Source organism: Rhinopithecus bieti, unplaced genomic scaffold (genome assembly GCF_001698545.2).
Source record: "Rhinopithecus bieti isolate Rb0 unplaced genomic scaffold, ASM169854v2 scaffold_6151, whole genome shotgun sequence".
NCBI lineage: Eukaryota > Metazoa > Chordata > Mammalia > Primates > Cercopithecidae > Rhinopithecus > Rhinopithecus bieti.
Window position 1 is genome coordinate 453,256 of NW_016805238.1, and position 22,305 is coordinate 475,560.

Sequence of the window (22,305 nt, forward strand, 5' to 3'; positions counted from 1 at the left end):
TCTCTTCAACATTATTCTTTAATGTTCTGGACTGGTGTCTTATTCCACAAGTTCATGAGAACAGTTCCGTCTGTTCCTAAATGTTCCCACATAGGGAACCTTGCTCACCACTCTGCTTAACCAAACCTTTACCCATGCCTAATCCAATCTCACATCTCTCAGCGTCCTCTCAGTAAAACATTGCATTGGATAGTGAACTATTGGGTTCTAAACTATTGTTTCATGTCTAATAGTCTGATAACCCCCTCTAGATCAGAAGGAAAGGATGCTAACATTTTTTCTGTGACGATAAGCACAGTGCTAAATACATAGTAATTACTCAAAAATTCAGTAAACATTTATAAAAGCCTGTTGTGAAACATCTGAAGCAGAGTGCTACTCTTCAGAATCACAGACACGTGACACTCAAAAGGGGAGCTAGTCCACTCTTTGTGTAATGAATATGCCATCCCTAGTTTTAAGTATTACAGTCCACATATTCAGGTGTGAATCCTTATGTTTATAAACTATTCAGCTCTCTAATTCACTTGACATTTAACTATGGTTAATTAATTTGAACTATATCACTCCTAAGCTTTCTCGAACTGTAGCTCTACAAATCTTCCTATTAGCAATGAGGTTCAGTGTCTCATATTTAAGTGACTTGGTAGAGTTGGGAAATGGGAGCATCCAGACTCCAGTAGATCCCTCCTTGCAACCTCAACCAACCAACCCATATGCCATTCAATAAGCCAAATCCGTTATATCCTGTTTTACCACCACTAACATATCTAACTGCATTCTCCCCAAACAGTCCCAGTCCCATAGAATACAGTTTCAATTTGTATAGATACTAGACAAAATGATAAACTACCAGGTAGCTTAGTATGCATCAAAAGTAGTAAACCACTTTTTTGAAAAGCTAAAACAGATGTGATTAAAAAATGACATATTTAAAGTATATGTGACAAATGAAAGATCCAAAATACAATATTTTCATACATATTAGAAATCAACTGAATTTTGAAAAAAATTTACATTATTATTAAAATGTCCTCAGGGACTTCATTTTTGTTTTTCAAGTTAGCAAAATTCAGATAAAGCCATTTCCTTTCTCCAAGGACTGCTAGTCTTCATATTTGCATTGCTTGTATTTTCAAAGCAAAAGTTTGATGTACACCTTTTTGAGAAACTCTAAGGCAAGCTATAAAAACACAATTATATTAATCAAGATAGATTGGTAGGCAAGTATAGTAAGTATTAAACTCCAAAAAAGAAGATGAAGGCATAGAACAAATAATCATGGTCATAAACAAAAACAAATTTTGTTTTGTTTGCTGTTTGTTTGACTAAGATGTTTTCATCACAGACGAAGAATACTTTAATAACTACATGATTTTCCTTTTCAAAAACATAAGGCAGTTTTCTTAGGTAACTTTTCTAGAATGGTATACTATAAATTTGGGTACACAGATCCTACAGGTGCACAAAACTATACTTATGTATGGGGAGAAAATGTCAGTTTTGAAAAAAAACTAAATTTACTGATATACAGCTTGACATTTAATTCATATATACTTAAAAAACAATGGATATGCAAAGTTTGGGCAGTACTGCTCTATAGAATTCTTAGAATACAGCTATCTTAGGAAATGCTGGAACCAGAGGCATTAGAACATTACAGCTAGAAAGTACCTTTCTAGATGTTTGTTTTTTGAGACAGAGTCTTGCTCTGTGGCCCAGGTTGGAGTGCAGTGGCACCATCATGGCTCACTGCAGCCTCCAACTCCTGCACTCAAGCAATCCTTCTGCCTCAGCCTCCTGAGTAGCTGAGACTACGAGTGTGTGCCATCACACCCAAATAATTTTTAAATTTTTTTGAAGAGACAGGGTCTTGCTGTGTTTTCCAGGCTAGTCTCAAATTCCTGGCCTCAAGCAATCCTCCTGCCTCAGCCTCCCAAAACACTGGGATTACAGGTGTGAGCCACAACACTTGGCCAGATTTTAGTTTTTTAAGAGAGTAGGAAAATAAACTGCCCCTTTTTCAGGTCTTCTAAAACCAGATGTATGTGGACTAACATAAGAACCTGGTTCTCTGATTAGTGCTTAATCAAGACTTTTCAATTCCATTTTCAACACCAGAGTCAATGAAATTATTTAACATTTATTGAATACCTCAGAAAGTGCTTTTGTGATATAAAGATGAGGAGGACACAGTCAGTGCTTTCAAAGAGTATGCAATATAGAGGATTTAAAAAAAATACTCCTTTATATTTGGAAATTAAAATTTTGACTAGTTAGGTTTAATGTCAGGAATTTGCCGTATAATCATACACATCTGTACAAAGTGAAAATAAATGTTCTCAACTTTTGATGCCATTTTGTAGAGTTTTTTTGTCTTGTGCATTTTAAAATAGATAATACATTTGCAAAATTAAAAACATCAATCAGCGTGTAATCCCAGCACTATGGGAGGCTGAGGTGGGTGGACTGGTTGAGCCCAGGAGTCTGAGACCAGCCTGGGCAACACGGCAAAACCCTATCTCTATAAACAGTACAAATATTAGTCCCAGCTACTTAGGAGGCTGAGGTGGGAGGATTGCTTGAGCCTGGGAGGTCGAGGCTGCAGCGCGCTGAGATTGTGCCATTGCACTCCAGCATGGGCAACAGAGTGAGACCCTGTCTCAGGGAAAAAAAAAAAAAAAAAATCAGTCAGTGAAAAATGTCATACAATGGGAAGAAGTCTATCGGTGCTTCTAGCCCCTCTTCTGGGGCAACTATTGTTACCATTTTATTGTCTGTTCTTCAGATAGTCCCCTCACATTGAAATATGTAGGTATCTGTGTTTCAACTCTCTCCCTGGACACAATTCTACCATTCTATATACTGTTCTGTATCTTGCTTTAAAATATATATTTTGGATACTGTTTCATATTTGTAAAATGAATACTCAAGTCTTTTAACAGCTACATAGAATTCTACTTTATGGCTAAATCATCATTGACTATCAGTCCTCAATTGACAGAATTTTTGGCTGTTTTAATCTATTGCATAAAATAGCAATGATGCATTGAATATTCTTGCATGTGTTCAAGTATATCTATAGAGTTGATGAGGAGTAGAAAAGCTGGGTCAAAAGGTGCTTTTACATTTTTGATATTATCAAAGTGCTCTTCGGAGACTGTACCATTTTACACTTTGATCAACAATGTGTGAAAAGGTCTTTCATTCCTCTAACCAATAATGTGTAATAAAACTTACAGATCTTTGAAAATCTGATGTTAAAAAGTGGCATACCATTGTTTTAATTCGCATTTCTTTTATGAATAAGGTTAAGCATATTTTAATGTTTTAGAAGCCATTTGTGTTCCCTTTTTATGTGTTCTTTGCCAATTAGGATAATCTTTTTCTTGTAGTTATGAAAATTAATCCTTTGTTCTATAGTGATTTGCGATCCCACTCTCCTCCCCCGCATCCAGTTTATATCTCCTTATGTTGATTTTCTCGTGAATCCATTCTAAATTCTATGTCATCAGATTTATCACTTCTATGTCATGGCTTCTCTGTTTCATAAAATTAGAAAGCTGAAAGCAGTAGCAGTTAAGTCATCTGAGAAAGTGACTTTATATGTCTATATCCTGGATTCTAATGAAAGCTCAGCAATAGTATGTATACAGTGGTACTCTTGAGAGTAGAGTTGGGGAAAAGAACGTAAAGACCTGGGCTCAATTTCTGACAATAATCACAATAATAATGTCCCTGGACAAGTAACCTTAACCTCCTGCCTCATTTTCTTCATAAAAAACAAAAAACAAACAAAAAAACACTTTCGCGCCTTATCTTAGAGAGGTTTGACAATTTAATAAGAGCCAATTAGCATGCTTTAAAAACCATAAGGAGCTCTATACAAATACAAAGGCTTAGTTTACTGCGTATTTTGGTGAAAAGAGAAAGAAGTGGGAGGAGAAGTGCTTATCATAAGTAAGGACTCTTCTCTATCAAACTAGGAAACTAATGGAGGTGAGGGTTGAAAAAGGGCAAGAGGAATCTGAAATGGTTCCGTAGGCATCTAAGCCTATTTTTGATTCTTCAGTAATCCCATGGACCCAAAGATAGAGTCCATCTCCACATCTGAATGGAAGTTTATAGAGTATGTGCATTTGCAAAGTGTAAAAGATAGAAATCTTTTGGGAGTCATAGAAATCCAAAGAATTTGTGATTTAAATTAATGATTATTGATAAGTCTAATCTTCACAAAATTGTATCTAGCTCTAATAATTTAAACTTGTATTACTGGAGATATGCAATGTTCATTTCTGTCATAGGGACAATAAACTTGAATGTTACCTAGCTGACTCTTGCAGGAAACAAATTTTGGTATAACCAAGACAGGTCTGAAAATATCACTTACAGAACAGTAGCTACGTACCAGGCAGTGTGCTAAAAGCCTTTTTCTTTCTTTTTTTTTTTTTTTTAACACTACCACATTCAGTCCTAACAACTATTCACTGAAGCTCACAGAAGTAAAATGACTTACCCAAGCCACATAACTCGTGAATAGAAGTCTCCAGGGCCTATGATCTATTACCTTGTAATGCTACTAACTCTTGGATTGTTCTAATTCTGTCATGATTCTCCATGTTAATACCCATTTTTCTATTCTTCAGAATGCTTAACATGTGAGATTAGTGGACAAGTGTATGGTTTATGGGTTTAAAACAGAAAGATGTGCCTAAGGCTACAGTTATAACCCTATCCAGGAGAGTTAAATATTTAATGCATGAAGTTTCCTCATGGCATAAACTAAATAAGCAGCAGCTACTCATATCCTTCAATTCCTGAAAGAGAAGAAGAATGTTAGGGCATAGACTGACATGTTTTTGAGCGCTGACAGAGTATTCTTTAGGTCAAGAGTTTCAGGGAACACAAGTTCATCTTTTTAAAGGGAGACGTCAGCTGTATCAGATAAACTGGGCTCTGGTACAGGATTTGGACTTGGAATAGTTAATGTACTTGACACTGTCAAATTTGAACTCATCTATTTAACTCCAAATTCTGGATGACGGCTTACTTTCTTTTGGAATGGTGTCTTCTAAGTGTTACTACAGTAAAAATTTACTGACTAGCTATTATGGCTCAGCTCTGTCCTATAGCTTGATGTCTCCACAAATCTATCCAAATATCACCAAAGGTATGTTAAGCACACGAACCTAGATGAGAGAACGTTCATGAAGGTCACTTATCATTTCTTCTAACCCTCAAGCAGTACTTACTTAACATATTAGGAGTATTAAAAAAGTGATGGTATCTACCTTTAAGGGTTTTGCAGCTTGGTAAGGAGGCACAGTGAGAAAGTATTCACAAATTACCAGAATAAAACAGCAGCATACAATAAATATAAAGGAGTAACTAAGGACTAAGGGATTACAGAGAAGGGAAAGATTAATCCCAGCAGAGTGGGGAGACAAGGGGAAGAAACATTTGATAACGGCCTTTAGGGATAAGGATGTTGGTAAGCTGGGGCAGAAGGAAGATTTGTAGAGCTCAAGTTCTGATCCTGAGTCCAATCACTGGCCAGCTAAATGCACATTTCTTAATCTTTCTAAGCTTCAATGAAGATAATGAAAGTCACTACTTTTTATGGGTAATGGGACTGTTAAATGAATTTATGTAAAGCACTTGGCATAGAGAATAGAATGCACATAAAATGCCTGGCATTTTGACTGGACACATAATAAGGACACAATAAATGTGAGTTAATGTTAGTACTATTAACAAAACATAAGACAATCAAAGGTACCCTTGTTTTCACTGGGGATAAAATATGGCAGATATGTGTATGATTTGTTTCTGCACTGTACCATATTAGGTTATTCCTGTAACTCTCATACACAGATATAATAATTTAATTTGTGTAGACAGATAATACAGTCGTTTAATTTTGAGTCCCTGGGCTTAAGGGAGATCAAAAGATCTAGCCAAGTAAACAGTTTGTAATGGTGACCATGAGGTCTAAAATGTGAATAAACCGTTTCTTTTGGTTGGCAAACAGGTAAGTTTAGATTGCAATTGCTTTAAAAAAAAAAAAAAAAACTTAGTTTTCTCAAAATTTTCCTTTGTTAGGATACTGATGAATTTAAAGGCTTTGGTAGATAAAGTAGAAGATTATATAGACTTTTTCTCTACTTGCTTGCGATTACTGTATTTGGAGTAGAAGAACATGATAGTTAAGAACCAGACTCTAAAGACCAACAGTCTTGGGGTGTAATCCTAGATTTGCAATTTGATACAGCCAATTTCAGGAAAATTATTTATATTAACTTTGTTTTGAGTATAAAGGTGACACGAAGACTGGCACTCTGGTGCACAGTGTGTGGTTAATAACTAGTAAGTGTTATGACCATTAGAGCAAACTATGGCAGTCAGGAATTCACAAGAAAACATCTAGAATAAAAAAAATAGTTTTCTCCTGATAAATGGGAGAGCCACCTGAATTTTTAATTGAATGGAAATGAAGGAAATTATAGTCGGATTAAGGGCAGAGAACCAACAGTCTTCAGAAATTAATGAACACTGTTTGCAATGTTATGCAATTTAGAAATGACGCTTGGCCATGTAGGAACAAAAAAAGACTCCCTGAATTTCTATAATAAAGTATTCAAATACCCAGTAAATATACAAATGTGATTCAGCTACAATTTATAAAAAGAATAAAAATAGGAAATTTTAGTAATATGAAATTAAAAGCAATTAAGTTGTTGATTTAAAACAATGCCAACCAACTGTAAAAGACTGCAGAAACTGACATGGTTTATAACATTCTGAGACCCTGTTTGCATCTATCTGCCTTCTTAAGAACTTACCAATGATCATAATCCTTTTTTTGATATACTATCAATATCAAATTGATTGCATTAATAGTCCCAACTCTTTACTCATCCTTAAATTTACTTTCTTTGCCCTATCATTTTGCAATGTTCCCATTCTGCCTTACCCACGTGATTTGCTCTGGCCAATAGGATCTTAGCAAATACGATGGACGCTGAAGCTTGAGAAAAATTGCTTGGGCAAACCTGCTGAGTTAGTGTGAGGGACACATGGAGCAGAGATAAATGTCCCTCCCACCTGATAGTCAGCTAATACCAGGACATATGAGGGAGGCCAGCCAAGATCAGAAGAACATCCTAGCCTTCTCTGCCAACCACAGACTCATGAATGAAATAAAAATTGCTTATTTTAAGCTAATAAATTTTGGAGTAGTTTGTAATATAGCATTATTGTGGCAATAAATAATAAACCATCTCTTCTCAATTGGATCCTCACCATGAAGCTTAAAAAAGTACAAGGTCTCTCATTCTTTAAAAAATAAAATACAAGACTTTACTCAATGTTTAGTTTTCCTCAAGATAAGTTTTATAACTAGATTAAGGAGTTATCCTATACTTGCTATCACCATTTCCTTAGCTCCTCATTCCTTAAGCGATTCCAATATGGCTTCCAGTGCTTTTACTCCATGAAAACAGCACTTACTAAAGCCATGAATGGCATTCACATTGATAATTCCAGTGAATTTTAGTTTTTGCCCCCTTGGCAGCATTCAATATTGTTGGCCATTTCTTCTGCTATGAACTTGTGTTTCTCCTAAATTCCTATGTCAAAGCCCTAACCCTGAAGGTGACTGAATTTGGGGACAGGACCTTTAGGAGGTAATTAAGGTCATGAGTGAAGCTCTAATCTGATGAGGCTGGTGTTACTGTAAGAGGAGGAAGGGATACCAGAGGGTCCTCTCTGCCATGTGAGGACACAGCAAGAAGGTAGCTATTTGCAAGCTATCTATCAGCTTGCAAACCAAACTTGCTGGACCTTGATCTTGGACTTTCCAGCCTCCGAAACTTTGAGAAAAAAATGTTCTGTCGTTTAAGTCATGCAGTCTATGTTATTTTGTTGTGGTAGCCCAAGGAGACTAAAGCACCCTCTTTCATGAACTCATTTCTTTTGGCTTTTGAGACAAAACACACTTTCCTCTTGCCTCTTCCATCCCAAGTCATCCTACTTTACTTGGATAATGAAAGTTGGAATTTCTCAAGGATGAGTCCTAGTCTTTCTTTTCTCCTTTATTCTATAAAGTCTATTTGGGGGGTCCTCATCCCTACTCACAGTTTCAGTCATCAATGATATCCTAGATGTCTCAACTCCATTCACAGCTTATGCATTACTTATTCAGAAAGGATTTCCCTGCAACTCAACCTAAGGTAGCTCCCCCTAGAAACTCCTATCATCCAATTTCATTAACACAATTTATCACTGCTTTATGTTTTCTATTATTGTTTTTCTCTCTTACTAAAATACAGATGGATGAGAATAGAGATCCTTGTTGTTCTTGTTCAGCATTTTATCTGCAGTACTTGGCACAAGAAACTGGACAAATATTTGCTGAAAGAAAAAAATGATTTCTGCTTCTGGCCATGATGAAGTAACAGGGTAGCTGGGACCAGATACGTGGCTTACTGCCTGGAGAGTTTTCAGGCTACACGATAGGGAGAGAACCCCAACAGAGCCTGGAAATATTCCTGAGTTGGGGAGACAGTGACTGGAGTTCACGAAGTCCCAGGTGACTAGAATCTGTGGGTTAGAGTATAGGAGAGAGATGGGGGTGAGGGGAGAAAGGAGAGAGAGAGACAGAGAGATCTGCAGAGGATTTTCCTTGGGTTAAAGATAAATAAACACTGATCAGTGGATAAGTATTTCCCAAGTCTGTGAAAAGAATCAATGAAAAGGACCAGGTAATAATTTTCTGGAGGATATATAGAACTGGATATAATTGACCTCCTGACACATGCAGCATTTAGTAAAGTCCTCAGGTGGGTATTGGATTGCCTCTATAGTGAGGTCAACTTAGCCCTAGAGCAGGAGTTCTTAACCTCAGCTTCACTAACATTTGGGACCAGATAATTATTTGTTGTGGGGGCTGTGCTAGACATAGTAGAATTTTTAGTAGCATCCCTAGACTTTTTCCACTAGATGCCAATAGCACCTTCTAAATGTAATAGTACAAAATGTCTCTGTACATGACCAAATATCCTCTATGAGGCAAAATCATCCCTGGTTGTAAACTACTGTCTGAGATTAAAGGCGGTTCTGGCTCTGCCCAACAATGCTTAAGACATGAAAGAATCAAAATGTTTCTCAGTAAGTTAATGGTGTCCCAGAACAGAGACCAAGAACATTTAACATTGCAAAAATTCCAGATCACGATAATATAAAATTCACAATGTCTGGCATCCCACTGAAAATTACCAAAAAAAATATGATCCATAATGAGGGGAAAAATCATTAAAGAAATAAATAACACAGATTGTGAAATTAGTACATGACGATGTTAATGGAGATATTTTAAATACACTTCATAATTTCAAGAAGTTGAAGAAAGCATGAGCATGACGTGGACAAATATGGTAGATATAAAAAATACGGAATTTGAACTTCCAGAGTGGACAAACCATTTATAAAATAAAAAATATCCTAGATGGTATTAATAGCAGATTAAACAATGCCAAATAAATGATTAGTGAACTTAAAAACATAGGGACAGTAATATGCAGAATGAAAGTAAGAAGAGAAAAAAAAACTAAGCAAAAATGAATTGAGTATCAGTGACCTGTGGGATAAATACATGTGATTTATATTCCAGAAGGAGAGGAGAGTGGAGAGGGACAGAAATATATTTAAAGAAATTGGCCAGACACAGTGGCTGATGCCTGTAATCCCAGCACTTTGGGAGGCCGAGGCAGGCGGATCACCTGAGGTCAGGAGTTCGAGACCAGCCTGACCAACACGGAGAAACCGTGTCTACTAAAAAAAAAAAAAAAAAAAAAAATTAGCCGGGCATAGTGGCGCATGTAATCCCAGCTACTTGGGAGGCTGAGGCAGGAGAATCGCTTGAACCAGGGAGGTGGAGGTTGTGGTGAGCCAAGATCGTGCCATTGTCCTCCAGCCTCGGCAACAAGAGCGAAACTCTGTCTCAAAATAAAAAATAAAAAATAAAAAAAGAAATAATGGCTAAAAAATGTCTAAATGTGATTACAAGTATAAACTGATATATTCAAGGAGTTCAACAAACTCCAAGCAGAGAAAACATAAAGGCAACCATGCCAAGCCCTTTCATAATCAAATTGTTGATAAACAGTGATAAAGAGAAAATCTTAAAAGCATCTGGCAGAAAAAAGAACATACAGAGGAGCAAATATAAGAATGCCATACCCATCTTCAGAAACAATACAAGCAAGAAGCAAGTATAACAATATCTGTAAAGTACATTCTCCGGCTTAGGATGATTTAACTTAGCATTCTTCAACTTTACAGTGGTGTGAAAGTGATAGGCATTTAGCAGAAACCATGCTTTGAGTACTCATACAACCATTCTGTTTTTCAATGTCAGTATTCTATAAGTTATATGAGATAGTCAACATTTTATTGTAAAATAGGCTTTGTGTTTAATGATTTTGCCTAGCTGTAGGCTAATGTAATGTTCTGAGGACATTTAGGGTAGGTGAGGCTAGGCTGTGATGTTAGATAGGTTAAGTGTATTAAATGAACTTTTGACTTACGGTATTTTCAACTTACAAGGATTTATCGGGAAGTAGCCCCATCATAAGTTGAGGAGCATCAGTACTAAGAGAAAAATATGATCAAATCTGAAATCCATATGCAGAAAAAATACATTTCAAAAACGTGATATATAGACTTTTATAGACATACAAAGGCAGAGTGAATTGATCAACAGCAGACCTGCACTACAAGAAATGCTAAAGGAGGTCATTCAGGCAGAAGAAAAGATATCGGATAGAAATCTGGATCTGTACACAAGAATGAAGAACACTAGACATGATAAATTCATGGGAAAAATACTTATTTTCTATTTAAAAAATCTCTGAATAACTGTGTAAAGAAAAAATAGGAATAATGTACTATGAGGTTTGTACCATTTACAGAAATAAAAGCACAAAGACTTGGAGAAAAAATACAAACGTATGGTTGTAACAACTTCAGTAAAGTTTCAGGATACCAAATCAATGTACAAAAATCAGTAGCATTTCTATACACCAACAACCATCCAAGCTGAGAACCAAATCAAGAAAGCAATCCCATTCACAATAGCCACAAAAGAATAAAATTTGTAGGAATTTATTCTTTATTCTTAGGTACGGCTAACCAGAGAGGTGAAAGATCTGTACAAGGAGAATTACAAAACACTGTTCAAAGAAATCAGAGATGACACAAACAAATGAGAAAACATTCCATGATTATGGGTAAGAAAAAATCAATATTGGGATAAGAAAAATCAAAATTGGGCCATATTGTCCAAAGAATTTTAGGGATTCAATGCTATTCCTATCAGACTGCCAATGACATTCAGATGGAACCAACAAAGAATGTGAATAGCCAAGGCAATCCTAAATAAAAAGAACAAAGCTGGAGGCATCACATTACCTGACTTTGAACTATACTACAAGGCTACTGTATTAGTCCATTTTCACACTGTTGATAGAGACATACCCGAGAATGGGCAATTTACAAAGGAAAGAGGCTTAATGGAGAACCCACAGTTTCACATGGCTGGGGAAGCCTCACAATCATGGTGAAAGGTGAAAGGCATGTCTCACATGGTGGCAGACAAGAGAAGAGAGCTTGTGCAGGAAAACTTCCCCTTACAATAACCATCAGATTTTGTGAGACTCACTATCACAAGAAGAGCATGTGAAAGACCTGCCCCCATGATCCAATTACCTCCCACCAGGTCCCTCCTACAACACATGGGAATTCAAGATAAGATTTGAATGGGGACACAGCTAAACCATATCATTCTGCTCCTGGTCCCTCCCAAATCTCATATCCTTACATTTCAAAACCAATCATGCCTTCCCAACAGTCCCCCACTAACTCATTTCAGCATTAATTCAAAAGTCCACAGTCCAAAGTCTCATCTGAGACAAGGCAAGTCCCTTCCACCTATGAGCCTATAAAATCAGAAGCAAGTTAGTTAACTTCCTAGATACAATGAGGGTAGAGGCATTGAGTAAATACAGCCATTCCAAATTGGAGACATTGGCCAAAACACAGGAGCTAGGGTACTCAAATCTTAAAGCTCTAAAATGATCTCCTTTGACTCCATGTCTCACATCCAGGTCATGCTGATGTAAGAGGTGGGTTACTATGGTCTTGGGCAGCTCCATCCCTGTAGCTTTGCAGGGAATAGCCCCCCTCCTGGCTGCTTTCATGGGATGGCTTTGAGTGTCTGAGGCTTTTCCAGGTGTATGGTCCAAGTTTTGGTGGATCCACCATTCTGGGGTCTGGAGGACAATGGCCCTCTTCTCACAGCTCCACTAGGCAGTGCCCGAGTAGGGACTCTGTGTGGGGGCTCTGACTCCACATTTCCCTCTGCACTGCCCTAGCAGAGGTTCTCCATGAGGGCCCTTCCCCTGCAGCAATCTTTTGCCTGGGCATCCAGGCGTTTCCACACACCTTCTGAAATCTTGGCAGAGGTTCCCAATCCTCAATTCTTGACTTCTGTAAACCCGCAGGCTCAACAGCATGTGGAAGCTGCCAAGGCATTGGGGCTTCCACCCTCTGAAGCAACAGCCTGAGCTGTACCTCAGCCCCTGTTAGTCACACCTGGAGTGGCTGGGACACAGGGCACCAAGTCCCTAGTCTGCACACAGCACGGGGACCCTGGGGCTGGCTCACGAAATCATTTTCTCCTAGGCCTCTGGGCCTGTAATGGAAGGGGCTGCTGTGAAGACCTCTGACATGCCTTGGAGACATTTTCCCCATTGACTTGGAGATTAACGTGTGGCTCCTCATTAGTTATGCAAATTTCTGCAGCTGGCTTGAATTTCTCCTCAGAAAATGGGTCTTTCTTTTCTATCAAATTGTCAGGCTGCAAATTTTCCACACTTTTATGCTCTGCTTCCTTTATACAACTGAATGCCTTTAACAGCACCCAAGTTACCTCTCGAATGCTTTGCTGCTTAGAAATTTCTTCCGCCATATACCCTAAATCATCTCTCTCAAGTTCAAAGTTCCATAAATCTCTAGGGCAGGGGCAAAACATCGCCAGTCTCTTTGCTAAAACATAACAAGAGTCACCTTTGCTCCAGTTCCCAACAAGTTCCTCATCTCCATCTGAGACCACCTCAGCCTCCACCTTATTGTCCCTATTGCTATCAGGCTTTTATTCAACAAGTCTCTAGGAAGTTCCAGATTTTCCCACATTTTCCTGTCTTCTTCTGAGCGCTCCAAACTGTTCCAACCTCTGCCTGTTACCCAGTTCCAAGGTTGCTTCCAGATTTTTGGGTATCTTTTCAGCAGCACCCTACTCTTGGTACCAATTTACTGTATTATTCCATTTTCATGCTGCTGGTAAAGACATACCTGAGACTGGGCAATTTACAAAAGAAAGAGGCTTAATGGAGAACCCACAGTTTCACATGGCTGGGGAAGCCTCACAATGGTGAAAGGTGAAAGGCATGTCTCACATGGTGGCACACAAGAGAAGAGAGCTTATGCAGGAAAACTTCCCCTTATAATAACCATCAGATTTTGTGAGACTTACTATCACAAGAAGAGCATGTGAAAGACCCGCCTCCATGATCCAATTACCTCCCACCATGTCCCTCCCACAACACGTGGGAATTCAAGATGAAATCTGAGTGGGGACAAGGCCAAACCATATCAGCTACAGTAACCAAAACAGCATGGTACTGGTACAAAAGCAGACACATAGACAAATAGAACCAAAAAGAAGGCTGAGAAATAAAGCTGCGCATCTACAACCATCTGATCCTTGACAAAGCTGACAAAAACAAGCAATGGAAAAAGAACTCCCTATGCAGTATATGGTGCTGGGATAACTAGCTAGCCATATACAGAAGATTGAAACTGGACCCCTTCCTTACACCATATACAAAAATCAACTCAAGATGGATTAAATATTTCAATGTAAAACCTCAAACTATAAAAACCCTGGAGGCTGACCAAGGAAATACCATTCTGGACACAGGTCCTGGCAAAGATGTCACAATGAAGATGCCAAAAGCAACTGCAACAAAACCAAAAATTGACACACAGGACCTAATTAAACTAAATTACCAAGAGAGTAAACAGACAACTGACAGAATGGGAGAATATTTGTCAACCATGTATCCAGCAAAGATCTAATATCCAGAGTTTATAAGATGAACTTATAACAATTAACAAGCAAAAACCAACCCCATTAAAAAGTGGGCAAAGGGGCCGCGCATGGTGGCTCACGCCTGTAATCCCAGCACTTTGGGAGGCTTAGGTGGGTGGATCACCTGAGGTCAGGAGTTCAAGACCAGCCTGGCCAACATGGCGAAATCCTATCTCTACTAAAGATAGAATAATTAGGCGAGCATGTTGGCGGGTGCCTGTAATCCCAGCTACTTGGGAGGCTGAGGCAGGAGAATCACTTGAACATGGGAGGTGGAGGTTGCAGTGAGCTGAGATTGTGCCACTGCACTCCAGCCTGGGCAACAGAGTAAAACTCTTGTCTCAGAAAAAAAAAAAGAAAAAGAAAAATGTGAGCAAAGGACATGAACAGACACTTTTCAAAAGAAGACATTCACGCAGCATATGAAAAAATGTTCAATATCATTAATCATTAGAGAAATGCAAATCAAAACCACAAGGAGATACCATTTCTTATCAGTCAGAATGGGTATTATTAAAAAGTCAAAAAAAAAAAAACAAAAAAAAAAACAGATGCTGGCAAGGCTGTGGAGAAAAGGGAATGCTTATACACTGCTGGTGGGAATGTAAATTAGTTCAGCCATTTTGGAAAGCAGTGTGGTGATTTCTCAAAGAGCTAAAAATAGAACTACCATATGACCCAGCAATCCCATTACTGGGTATATACTCAAAGAAATATAAATCATTCTACCACAAAAGACACATGCACATGTACATTTATCACAGCATTATTCACAATAGCAAAGACATGGAATCAGCCTAAATCCCATCAATGGTAGAATAAATAAAATGTGTACATATAGACAATGTAATGCTATGCAGCCATAAAAAGCAATGCGATCATGTCCTTTGCAGCGACATGGATGGAGCTGGAGCCCATAATCCTAAGGGAACTAACGCAGCAGTGGAAGTCAAATACTGAGTACACATGGACCAAAGAAGAGAACAACAGAAAGCGGGGCCTATTTGAGGGTGGAGGGTGGGAGGAGGGAGAGGATTGAACAATTACTTATTGGATGGTATGCTTATTACCTGGGTGATGAAATAATCTGTACGCCAAATCCTTGTGCCATGCAATTTACCTATATAACAAACTGCATATGTACCCCTGAACCGAAAATAAAGATAAAAAAAAATTATTGGCTACTCCTGAAGTACTATATTATTATTTGAAGGCAGAACTCTGGTAAGTTAATGATGTATACTATAAATCCCACAGAAACTGCTTTTTTTTATTTTTATTTTTTTTAAAGTGTCTCATTCTGTTGTCCAGCCTGGAGTACCATGGAATGATCTTGGCTCACTGCAACCTCCACCTCCCAGACTCAAGTGATCCTCCTGCCCCAGCCTCCCCAGTAGCTGGGGTCACAGGCACGTGCCACTATACCTGCCTGATTTTTGTGGAGACAGAGTTTCACTATGTTGCCCAGGCTGGTCTTGAACTCCGGGGCTCAAGTGACCTTCCACAGTGGTGGGATTACAGGCATAAGCCACCTCACCTGACCAGCAACCACTTTTTAAAAAGCAAATCAGGAGATTGAAAAAATAGTAAAACACACTGTATTGATCCAAAAGAAGGGTGGAAAAGGGAAAAAAGGGGGGAACAAATAGTAGGTGGGACAAATAGAAAATAGAAAGATGGCTGATTTAAACCCAATCATATTAATGGTGACATTAAATGTAAGTGGTCTACTGAAAAGGCAGAGATTGTCACATTGGATAAAAAGCCAAGCCTCGATTCTACATTGCTTAATAAAAGAGATCACCTTTAAACATAAAGACACAAATAGGTTAAAAATAAAAATATTGTGAAAAGATACACTATGACAACAGTAGTGAAAAGCAAGCTAGAACAACTCTAGTAGTTATCAGATAAATTAGATTTCAGAGTGAGGAATATTTTCAGGATTAAAGAAGAGGTTAATTTCATAATGATAAAAAAGTCAATCAATAAAAAGTACCTAACAATTCTAAATGCATATGCACCTATTTATAGAGCTTCAAAATACATGAAGCAAAACCTAACAGATCTGAAAGGATAAAAAGAAAAATCCACAATCATAGTCACAGATTTTGACATCCCCTCTCAAAACAGATAGAACAAGTAGACTGAAATTCACCAAGATGGAAAAATCCTGAACAGTACTAGCAATCATCTTGCTTAACTGACATTTATAGAACATTTCATTCAACAGCAGTAGAATATACATTATTTTCAAGAACACACAGAACATTTACTTTGATTTGCATAGATTCTCGGCCATATAATACATCTCAAAAATTCAAAAAGACTGAATTCACAAACAGTATATTAGAATTAAATTAGAAATCAGCACCAGAGATATCTGAAAAATCCCTAAATATCTGGAAACAAAACAACACATTTCTAGGCAGAGTCGTGCCATGTTGCCCAGGCTGGTCTTGAATTCCTGGGCTCAAGTAATCCTCCTGCCTCAGCCTCCCAAAGTGTTGGAATTACAGGCGTGAGTACTGCGCCCAGCTAATATGTCTCTAAATAATCCATGGGCTAAAGAAGAAATCACAAGAGAAATTAGAAAATATTTTAAATTTAACTAAAATGAAAACACAGCAGAGCAAAATTTGTGATATAGCTGAAGAAGTGTTTAAAGGGAAACTTATAACATGTTCATATTAGTAAATAATCTTCCTTCTACCACTATAACACTTACACTCTATTACCAATGGTTCTCAAAGTGTACTTCCTGGTCCAGAAGCATAAGTATCACTTGGGCCCCGCCCCGTATCTATTCAATTAAACTCTGTGCGTGGATCCAAACAATTGTTTTAACAAGACTTGCCGGTGATTCTGATGTACACTAAAGTTTGTGAATCACAATGGTCTAAGTATGGTTAGGTGTCTTGCCCCACACCTTTCCTTCTTCACAATGCAACCAGGGAAATCTTCAAGAAAGGAAAATCTGATTATATCTTATCTTCCCCATCCACTTCCAATTTAAATCTCTGTTCTAAGTGCAACGGGGAGCCACTGAAAGTAGACAAACTTCTTGGCATGGCTCATAAGAACTTCTTTAGTCTGTTCCTTTGCTTCCTTCTCAATCCTCTCTACATCTGACATCATCTCCTTCTTTCTCTCTTGACTAGACACACCGGCCATGACTTACACCTCTAACCTGCCAAGAATCCCACACCTCAGCATTTTTTCCACATCCAAATCCTTTTTCCTACCCTACTGGTTCTCTACCACTTGGCCTAGTTGATTCCTCCTCACCCTTCACAGCTTAGCTTAATGGTCATTTGCTCAGGGAACTCTTCCTTCACTTGGCAAAACCTCCCAAAATTAAATTCCCATAGCACCACATACTGAGAATGCAGCAGATTTGTGCATTTACTCAATGTCTGCCTCTCCAAATAAACTTGAACCATGAGGGTAGGAACCACATCTGGTTTTGCCCCCACTATTTCGCCTGTGTCTAACATACTGCCTAGCATGCAGAAGACAAACACTTTTGAATAAATAAAAAGAGTGTATAGGTACAGGCTTTTAAAATCTAGCTTTCTATGTTTGCATAACACAGAAAAAAGTAGCAAATAAATGCATTTTCCAGGTTGCCTGGAACTGGGAGAAGGAAAAAGAAGCCAAGGTCCGGTTTAAATAAAACAAACACAAACAAGAAAAACAAAGTGGCAAGATGACATCATTCAGACACCTACCCTTGCCTTTTTTGTTTGTAATTAAACTATAGGTGAATTCACTAGGCTTAACGTTACGATAATCACAGAATGCTAAGCTCCACGACAAGAAAACTGTTACTGCCCAGGAAACACGAGAAGAAAAAATGGTAGTTAGGAGAGCTGAACTAAGACTTTTGAATTCTTAAGAAATAGAGAAGGAAGAAAAAAGGAGAAAGAGAACATTTAGACCTTGAGGCAGGAATTTATCATGGTGTGAAGCACTGAAACCAATCTCCTTCTAGCAGGTGCTAGCAGCTGGTTAAAGAAGAAAAGGGTGACCCTTGAACTTACCTCAGATAGAGAAAGCAGGTCTGGAGGCTGCAGGGAGAGAATAAAGATTTACAAAACAGAATATAACTGGTGCTCATGGCTCCCCCAGCACCACTCTGCTGGATAAAGACAGATATTGACCCGTAAAGATCAAACAAAACAAAACAGCTAACATGTCAAATACATTGTATTGTGTTGAGGGAGGGAGTGTTGAGGAAGAAGTGGATGGAGTGTTGGGGACGAACAAGATAGAATGACCTTAATATATTTTTAAAAAGCCAACAACTTATTTTTTATTTTTTTCAAGCCACACCATATCAAAATTGTAGTGATATCAACAGGGTCAGCAAACTTTTTCTGCAAAGGGCCAGGTAGTAAATAGTTTAGACTCTGTAGGCTTTATGGTGTCTGTTGCAACTATTCAGCTTCTGCAGCACAAAAATAGCAATAGACAATATATGAGTGAATGAACATGGCAGTGTTCCAATAAAACTATTTATAAAATATGCCATGGGCCAGAGTTCCCAATTTAGAGAATTAAATCTATGTCTGAAAATAGTTCTGTTCTCTACAACCACTAGTATGTGGAATAAGCCAAACTATGTTTCTTTTACTAATTATGTTGCCAAAGTAAAAACTTGAAATATCTTCTAGATAAATTCCTTGAGCTCCTTTGTGACTTGAACATCTAACACAACGCCTGATAAAAGAAAAAGTATCCAATCTTTGTTAAATAAACTGAATGATTTTCTGTGAAAGATATGGGGCAATTAGTAAAACAATATCCTGAAAACTCAGTAATAGTTGAGAAAGCAATGGAATATAAAATATTCAAGAAAAATTCTAAGAAAAAACATCAAGACGAAGATTGTTTAGCTGTTTTACATTTTAACAAAATGTTATGGCAAAAATTAGAGACTCTTTAAAACCTAAACTCTTACTCAATTCCTAAGAAAATTACAGGGGAAAAACTCAAATATAAAGAGAATGTATCTTTTAAAAAAATGCCTCAGGGGGGTTTGGTGTAAAAAAATTCCTAATTTCATTAGAATACTTTAACAGAATCAAATCTTAACAGTTTTACTTAAAGTAATAGTTCACTTTTATCTTGTGTTCAGTGCTCCAAATATGTGTTAAAATGCTCATAAGCAAGATCAGAGGAGTATGTATGATTAGTCTTGGTTTCTGGTAGTTGAAGGAGTATATTACTTAGTTAAAAATCAGCCGTCAGTTATAAATCTGTGTGAAAACCAGAATTTTGAATGGGAAAAATGTAAATTCAGTTATTTTGAGGACAGATGGCAAAATAGAAGAAAATGACAAACTTTTTTTTTTTTTTCAGTCATCTCAGAATTCGATTCAAAGTGTCAACTGAATTCGAAATTCTTATGGGAAAATTTAATGTTTTAGGATGAGTACTATTATTACAGGAGCTTCAAGACCACATTAGGTTATTTTATTCTTAAAAGTTTACTCAGAGGTGTCCAGAGTCAGCTTATTTATATCGAGATGTTTATCAATTAGGAAAAGATATACACTTGCTTTGGCAACTCAAAAGATACCGATATTAAAAAGGTCTATATTATTTCCAACGGTCACTCTCCATTTTAGGTCATTATCATCTCAAAATCATCTCCTCCAACTGACCCTTCACACATTTCCCATCTTCCACCCCCTGAATCTATATTGTGTGCTACTATTAGAAAAGATTCTGTAGAACTCTGCTTTGATCATACAGCTGCTCACTATTCACAGAACAGATATATTCTTGACTGGATCTCTTTGTACTGTCATCCCCACTTGGTGAACTTATTATTAAATCTAAGGATCCACCTTTCTCCAGGCTTACATTCTGGCAGCTAAGATAAAACCAGTTGTTCTATCCTATATTTCTTGAGACAGCTATTCCAAACCTTGTCCATATTCCCCAATTACCCAATCCCACATACTACTCTTGATTATCTCGATTCATAGAAAATGAACCCTAATATCTCAGGATTCTGCCCACAAATTACCGATTTGCCTTCCTACATATTGTTCTCACTACCCTGTTTTTTTTCTTTTTTTTTCTTTTTTAAGAGAAAAGTGACCCTTTCGGCTAAGTCCAATCTCTCTAACCATGTCCTAGATCCTATACCCAAGAATCTAGACAGGGGCTTCACTCCATTTCCATTGGTTGCCATCTCATTTCTGTATCTTCAATCATTTATTCCCTATTGGCTTTTTCCCATTAGCATGTAAATATATATCTTTTAAATCTGTCTTCAACCCCAGCTTAATTTAGCTAACTTTTGTATATTCTCACCATTCATGGCCCATTATAGTTTTCTGTGCTAATTTTCTTTCTCTTCCTTCATTTAACTCATCTAGCCTTGAATATGACTTGTGGCTCTGTTAGTCCACCAAAGCTACTCTTTCCCAACCACTAAGATAAACTCTTATTGCTATATTCAATGGAACCGTTTCGGGGCTCATCTTAGTTGACTTCTTATCAACAATTTACATTGCCTTCTCCCATCTTACAACACATTTCCATTCACCACGTTCTCCAGGCTTTCCTCTTACCTCTCAACTACTCTCATCAGTCTCCTTTTGTATACATCTTTCCTTTTCCCTAAATCTTTGGGGCTCTGACTTCCTAGGCTCTTTCAATCTTACAATGAATAATCTCATTGTAATCTCTTCCACTCTCATGGTTTCAGTTATTTGTTGATTCACAAATCCTTATCTCAGCTCAGGCCTTTTTCTTAGGAAACAGATCCATATGTTTAGGAAGCATATCCGTAACTGCTTCCTAACATCCTTTCTTGGATATCCCACTAAACACCTCAAATCCTCACATCTGAAGAGCACTGTATCTTAGTAGATCTTACTATCCTCTACCCAGATGTTCAAGGCAAAAACCTGGATGTTCTCCCTCTATTCTTCTAATCTTTAAGACACTGATTTTACTTTATAGATCTCAAATCTATTCTTTTCAATTACTGCTAATAGGGCTTAAAACATATTTTGTTTCATTATTTGATGCTGACCTCACAATATGGGCTATGCTTCCCTCAGTAGCTTCATTGTTTACCATTTTCCCACTCCCTCCTGATCCATGATTCCTATTTTATGCCTCAGTTCTGATAAATTACTCAATATTCCACATATGCTTGCTCTTTTTTTAAAAAAAATTGTTGAGACACCTAGGTTGGAGCACAGTGGCACAATCATGGCTGACTGAAGCCTCGACCCCCCCAGGTTCAAGCAAAGTGTGGGCTACCACACTTGAATAATTTTGTTTGTTTTGCAGAGATGGGGTCCCACTATGTTGCCCAGGCTGCTTGCTCTCTTTTGTCATTCAAATGTTCCACATTGTTTGCACTGCCTGAAACACTCCTCTTCAAACTTCTACTACATCGGCCTCCTTCAAGCCTCAGCTTAGATGCAACAATGTAGGAAACCTTGCCTAATTCCCTAAATCTGAGTTCAGTTTCCCTTTAATGTGCTCTTAAAATCCATCGCTGTCTCTCTGATCATAGCAGTCATCATCCTTCTACTGAAACTGCCTATCCATTTTTCTATCCTTCATGACATGGTAATCCCCATAAGAGCAACAACCATGACTTTAACCACTCTATTCCCTTAAAGCATATAATATCCCACTTAAAAAATGAAATACATTCTATTTATGGAATAAATGATGCAGGTCTTGTTTTCTCTCTTAGATGGAAAGGAACTATCTGAACCTTCCACAGTGCCTAAGAGCATATTGTAGGCATTCATTAAATACTTGTTGAAATAAGAATAGAATGGGATTGCATTTTTCTGCCTCCTTTCCATGTGCACACTTGATATATACAGCAGTACAAATGTGGTGAAGTATAAATTTAAAAACTCATAAATTATATCTGGACAGTTCATCTCAAAATGTATAAAACACGATATTTGTGACAGAAGCAAAACTTTTCATCAATAGAAATATTTCAAAATTTCATTATATACACTGCCTTAGAAATTTTTCTAGGAAAGTCTGGTTGTTAAGTCTCTTAAGTCTCCAGTCAGTAATTTATTCTATGAAGAAGAAAACAC

The 22,305-nt window shown here is 37.6% G+C and overlaps 1 protein-coding gene across 5 annotated transcripts in view; it reads right to left on the minus strand.

The window, feature by feature from the left end:
• The window catches only part of LCORL (ligand dependent nuclear receptor corepressor like), a 186,720-nt gene that overhangs the window by 5,424 nt on the left and 158,991 nt on the right, over positions 1–22,305 (minus strand). The window lies entirely within an intron of this gene.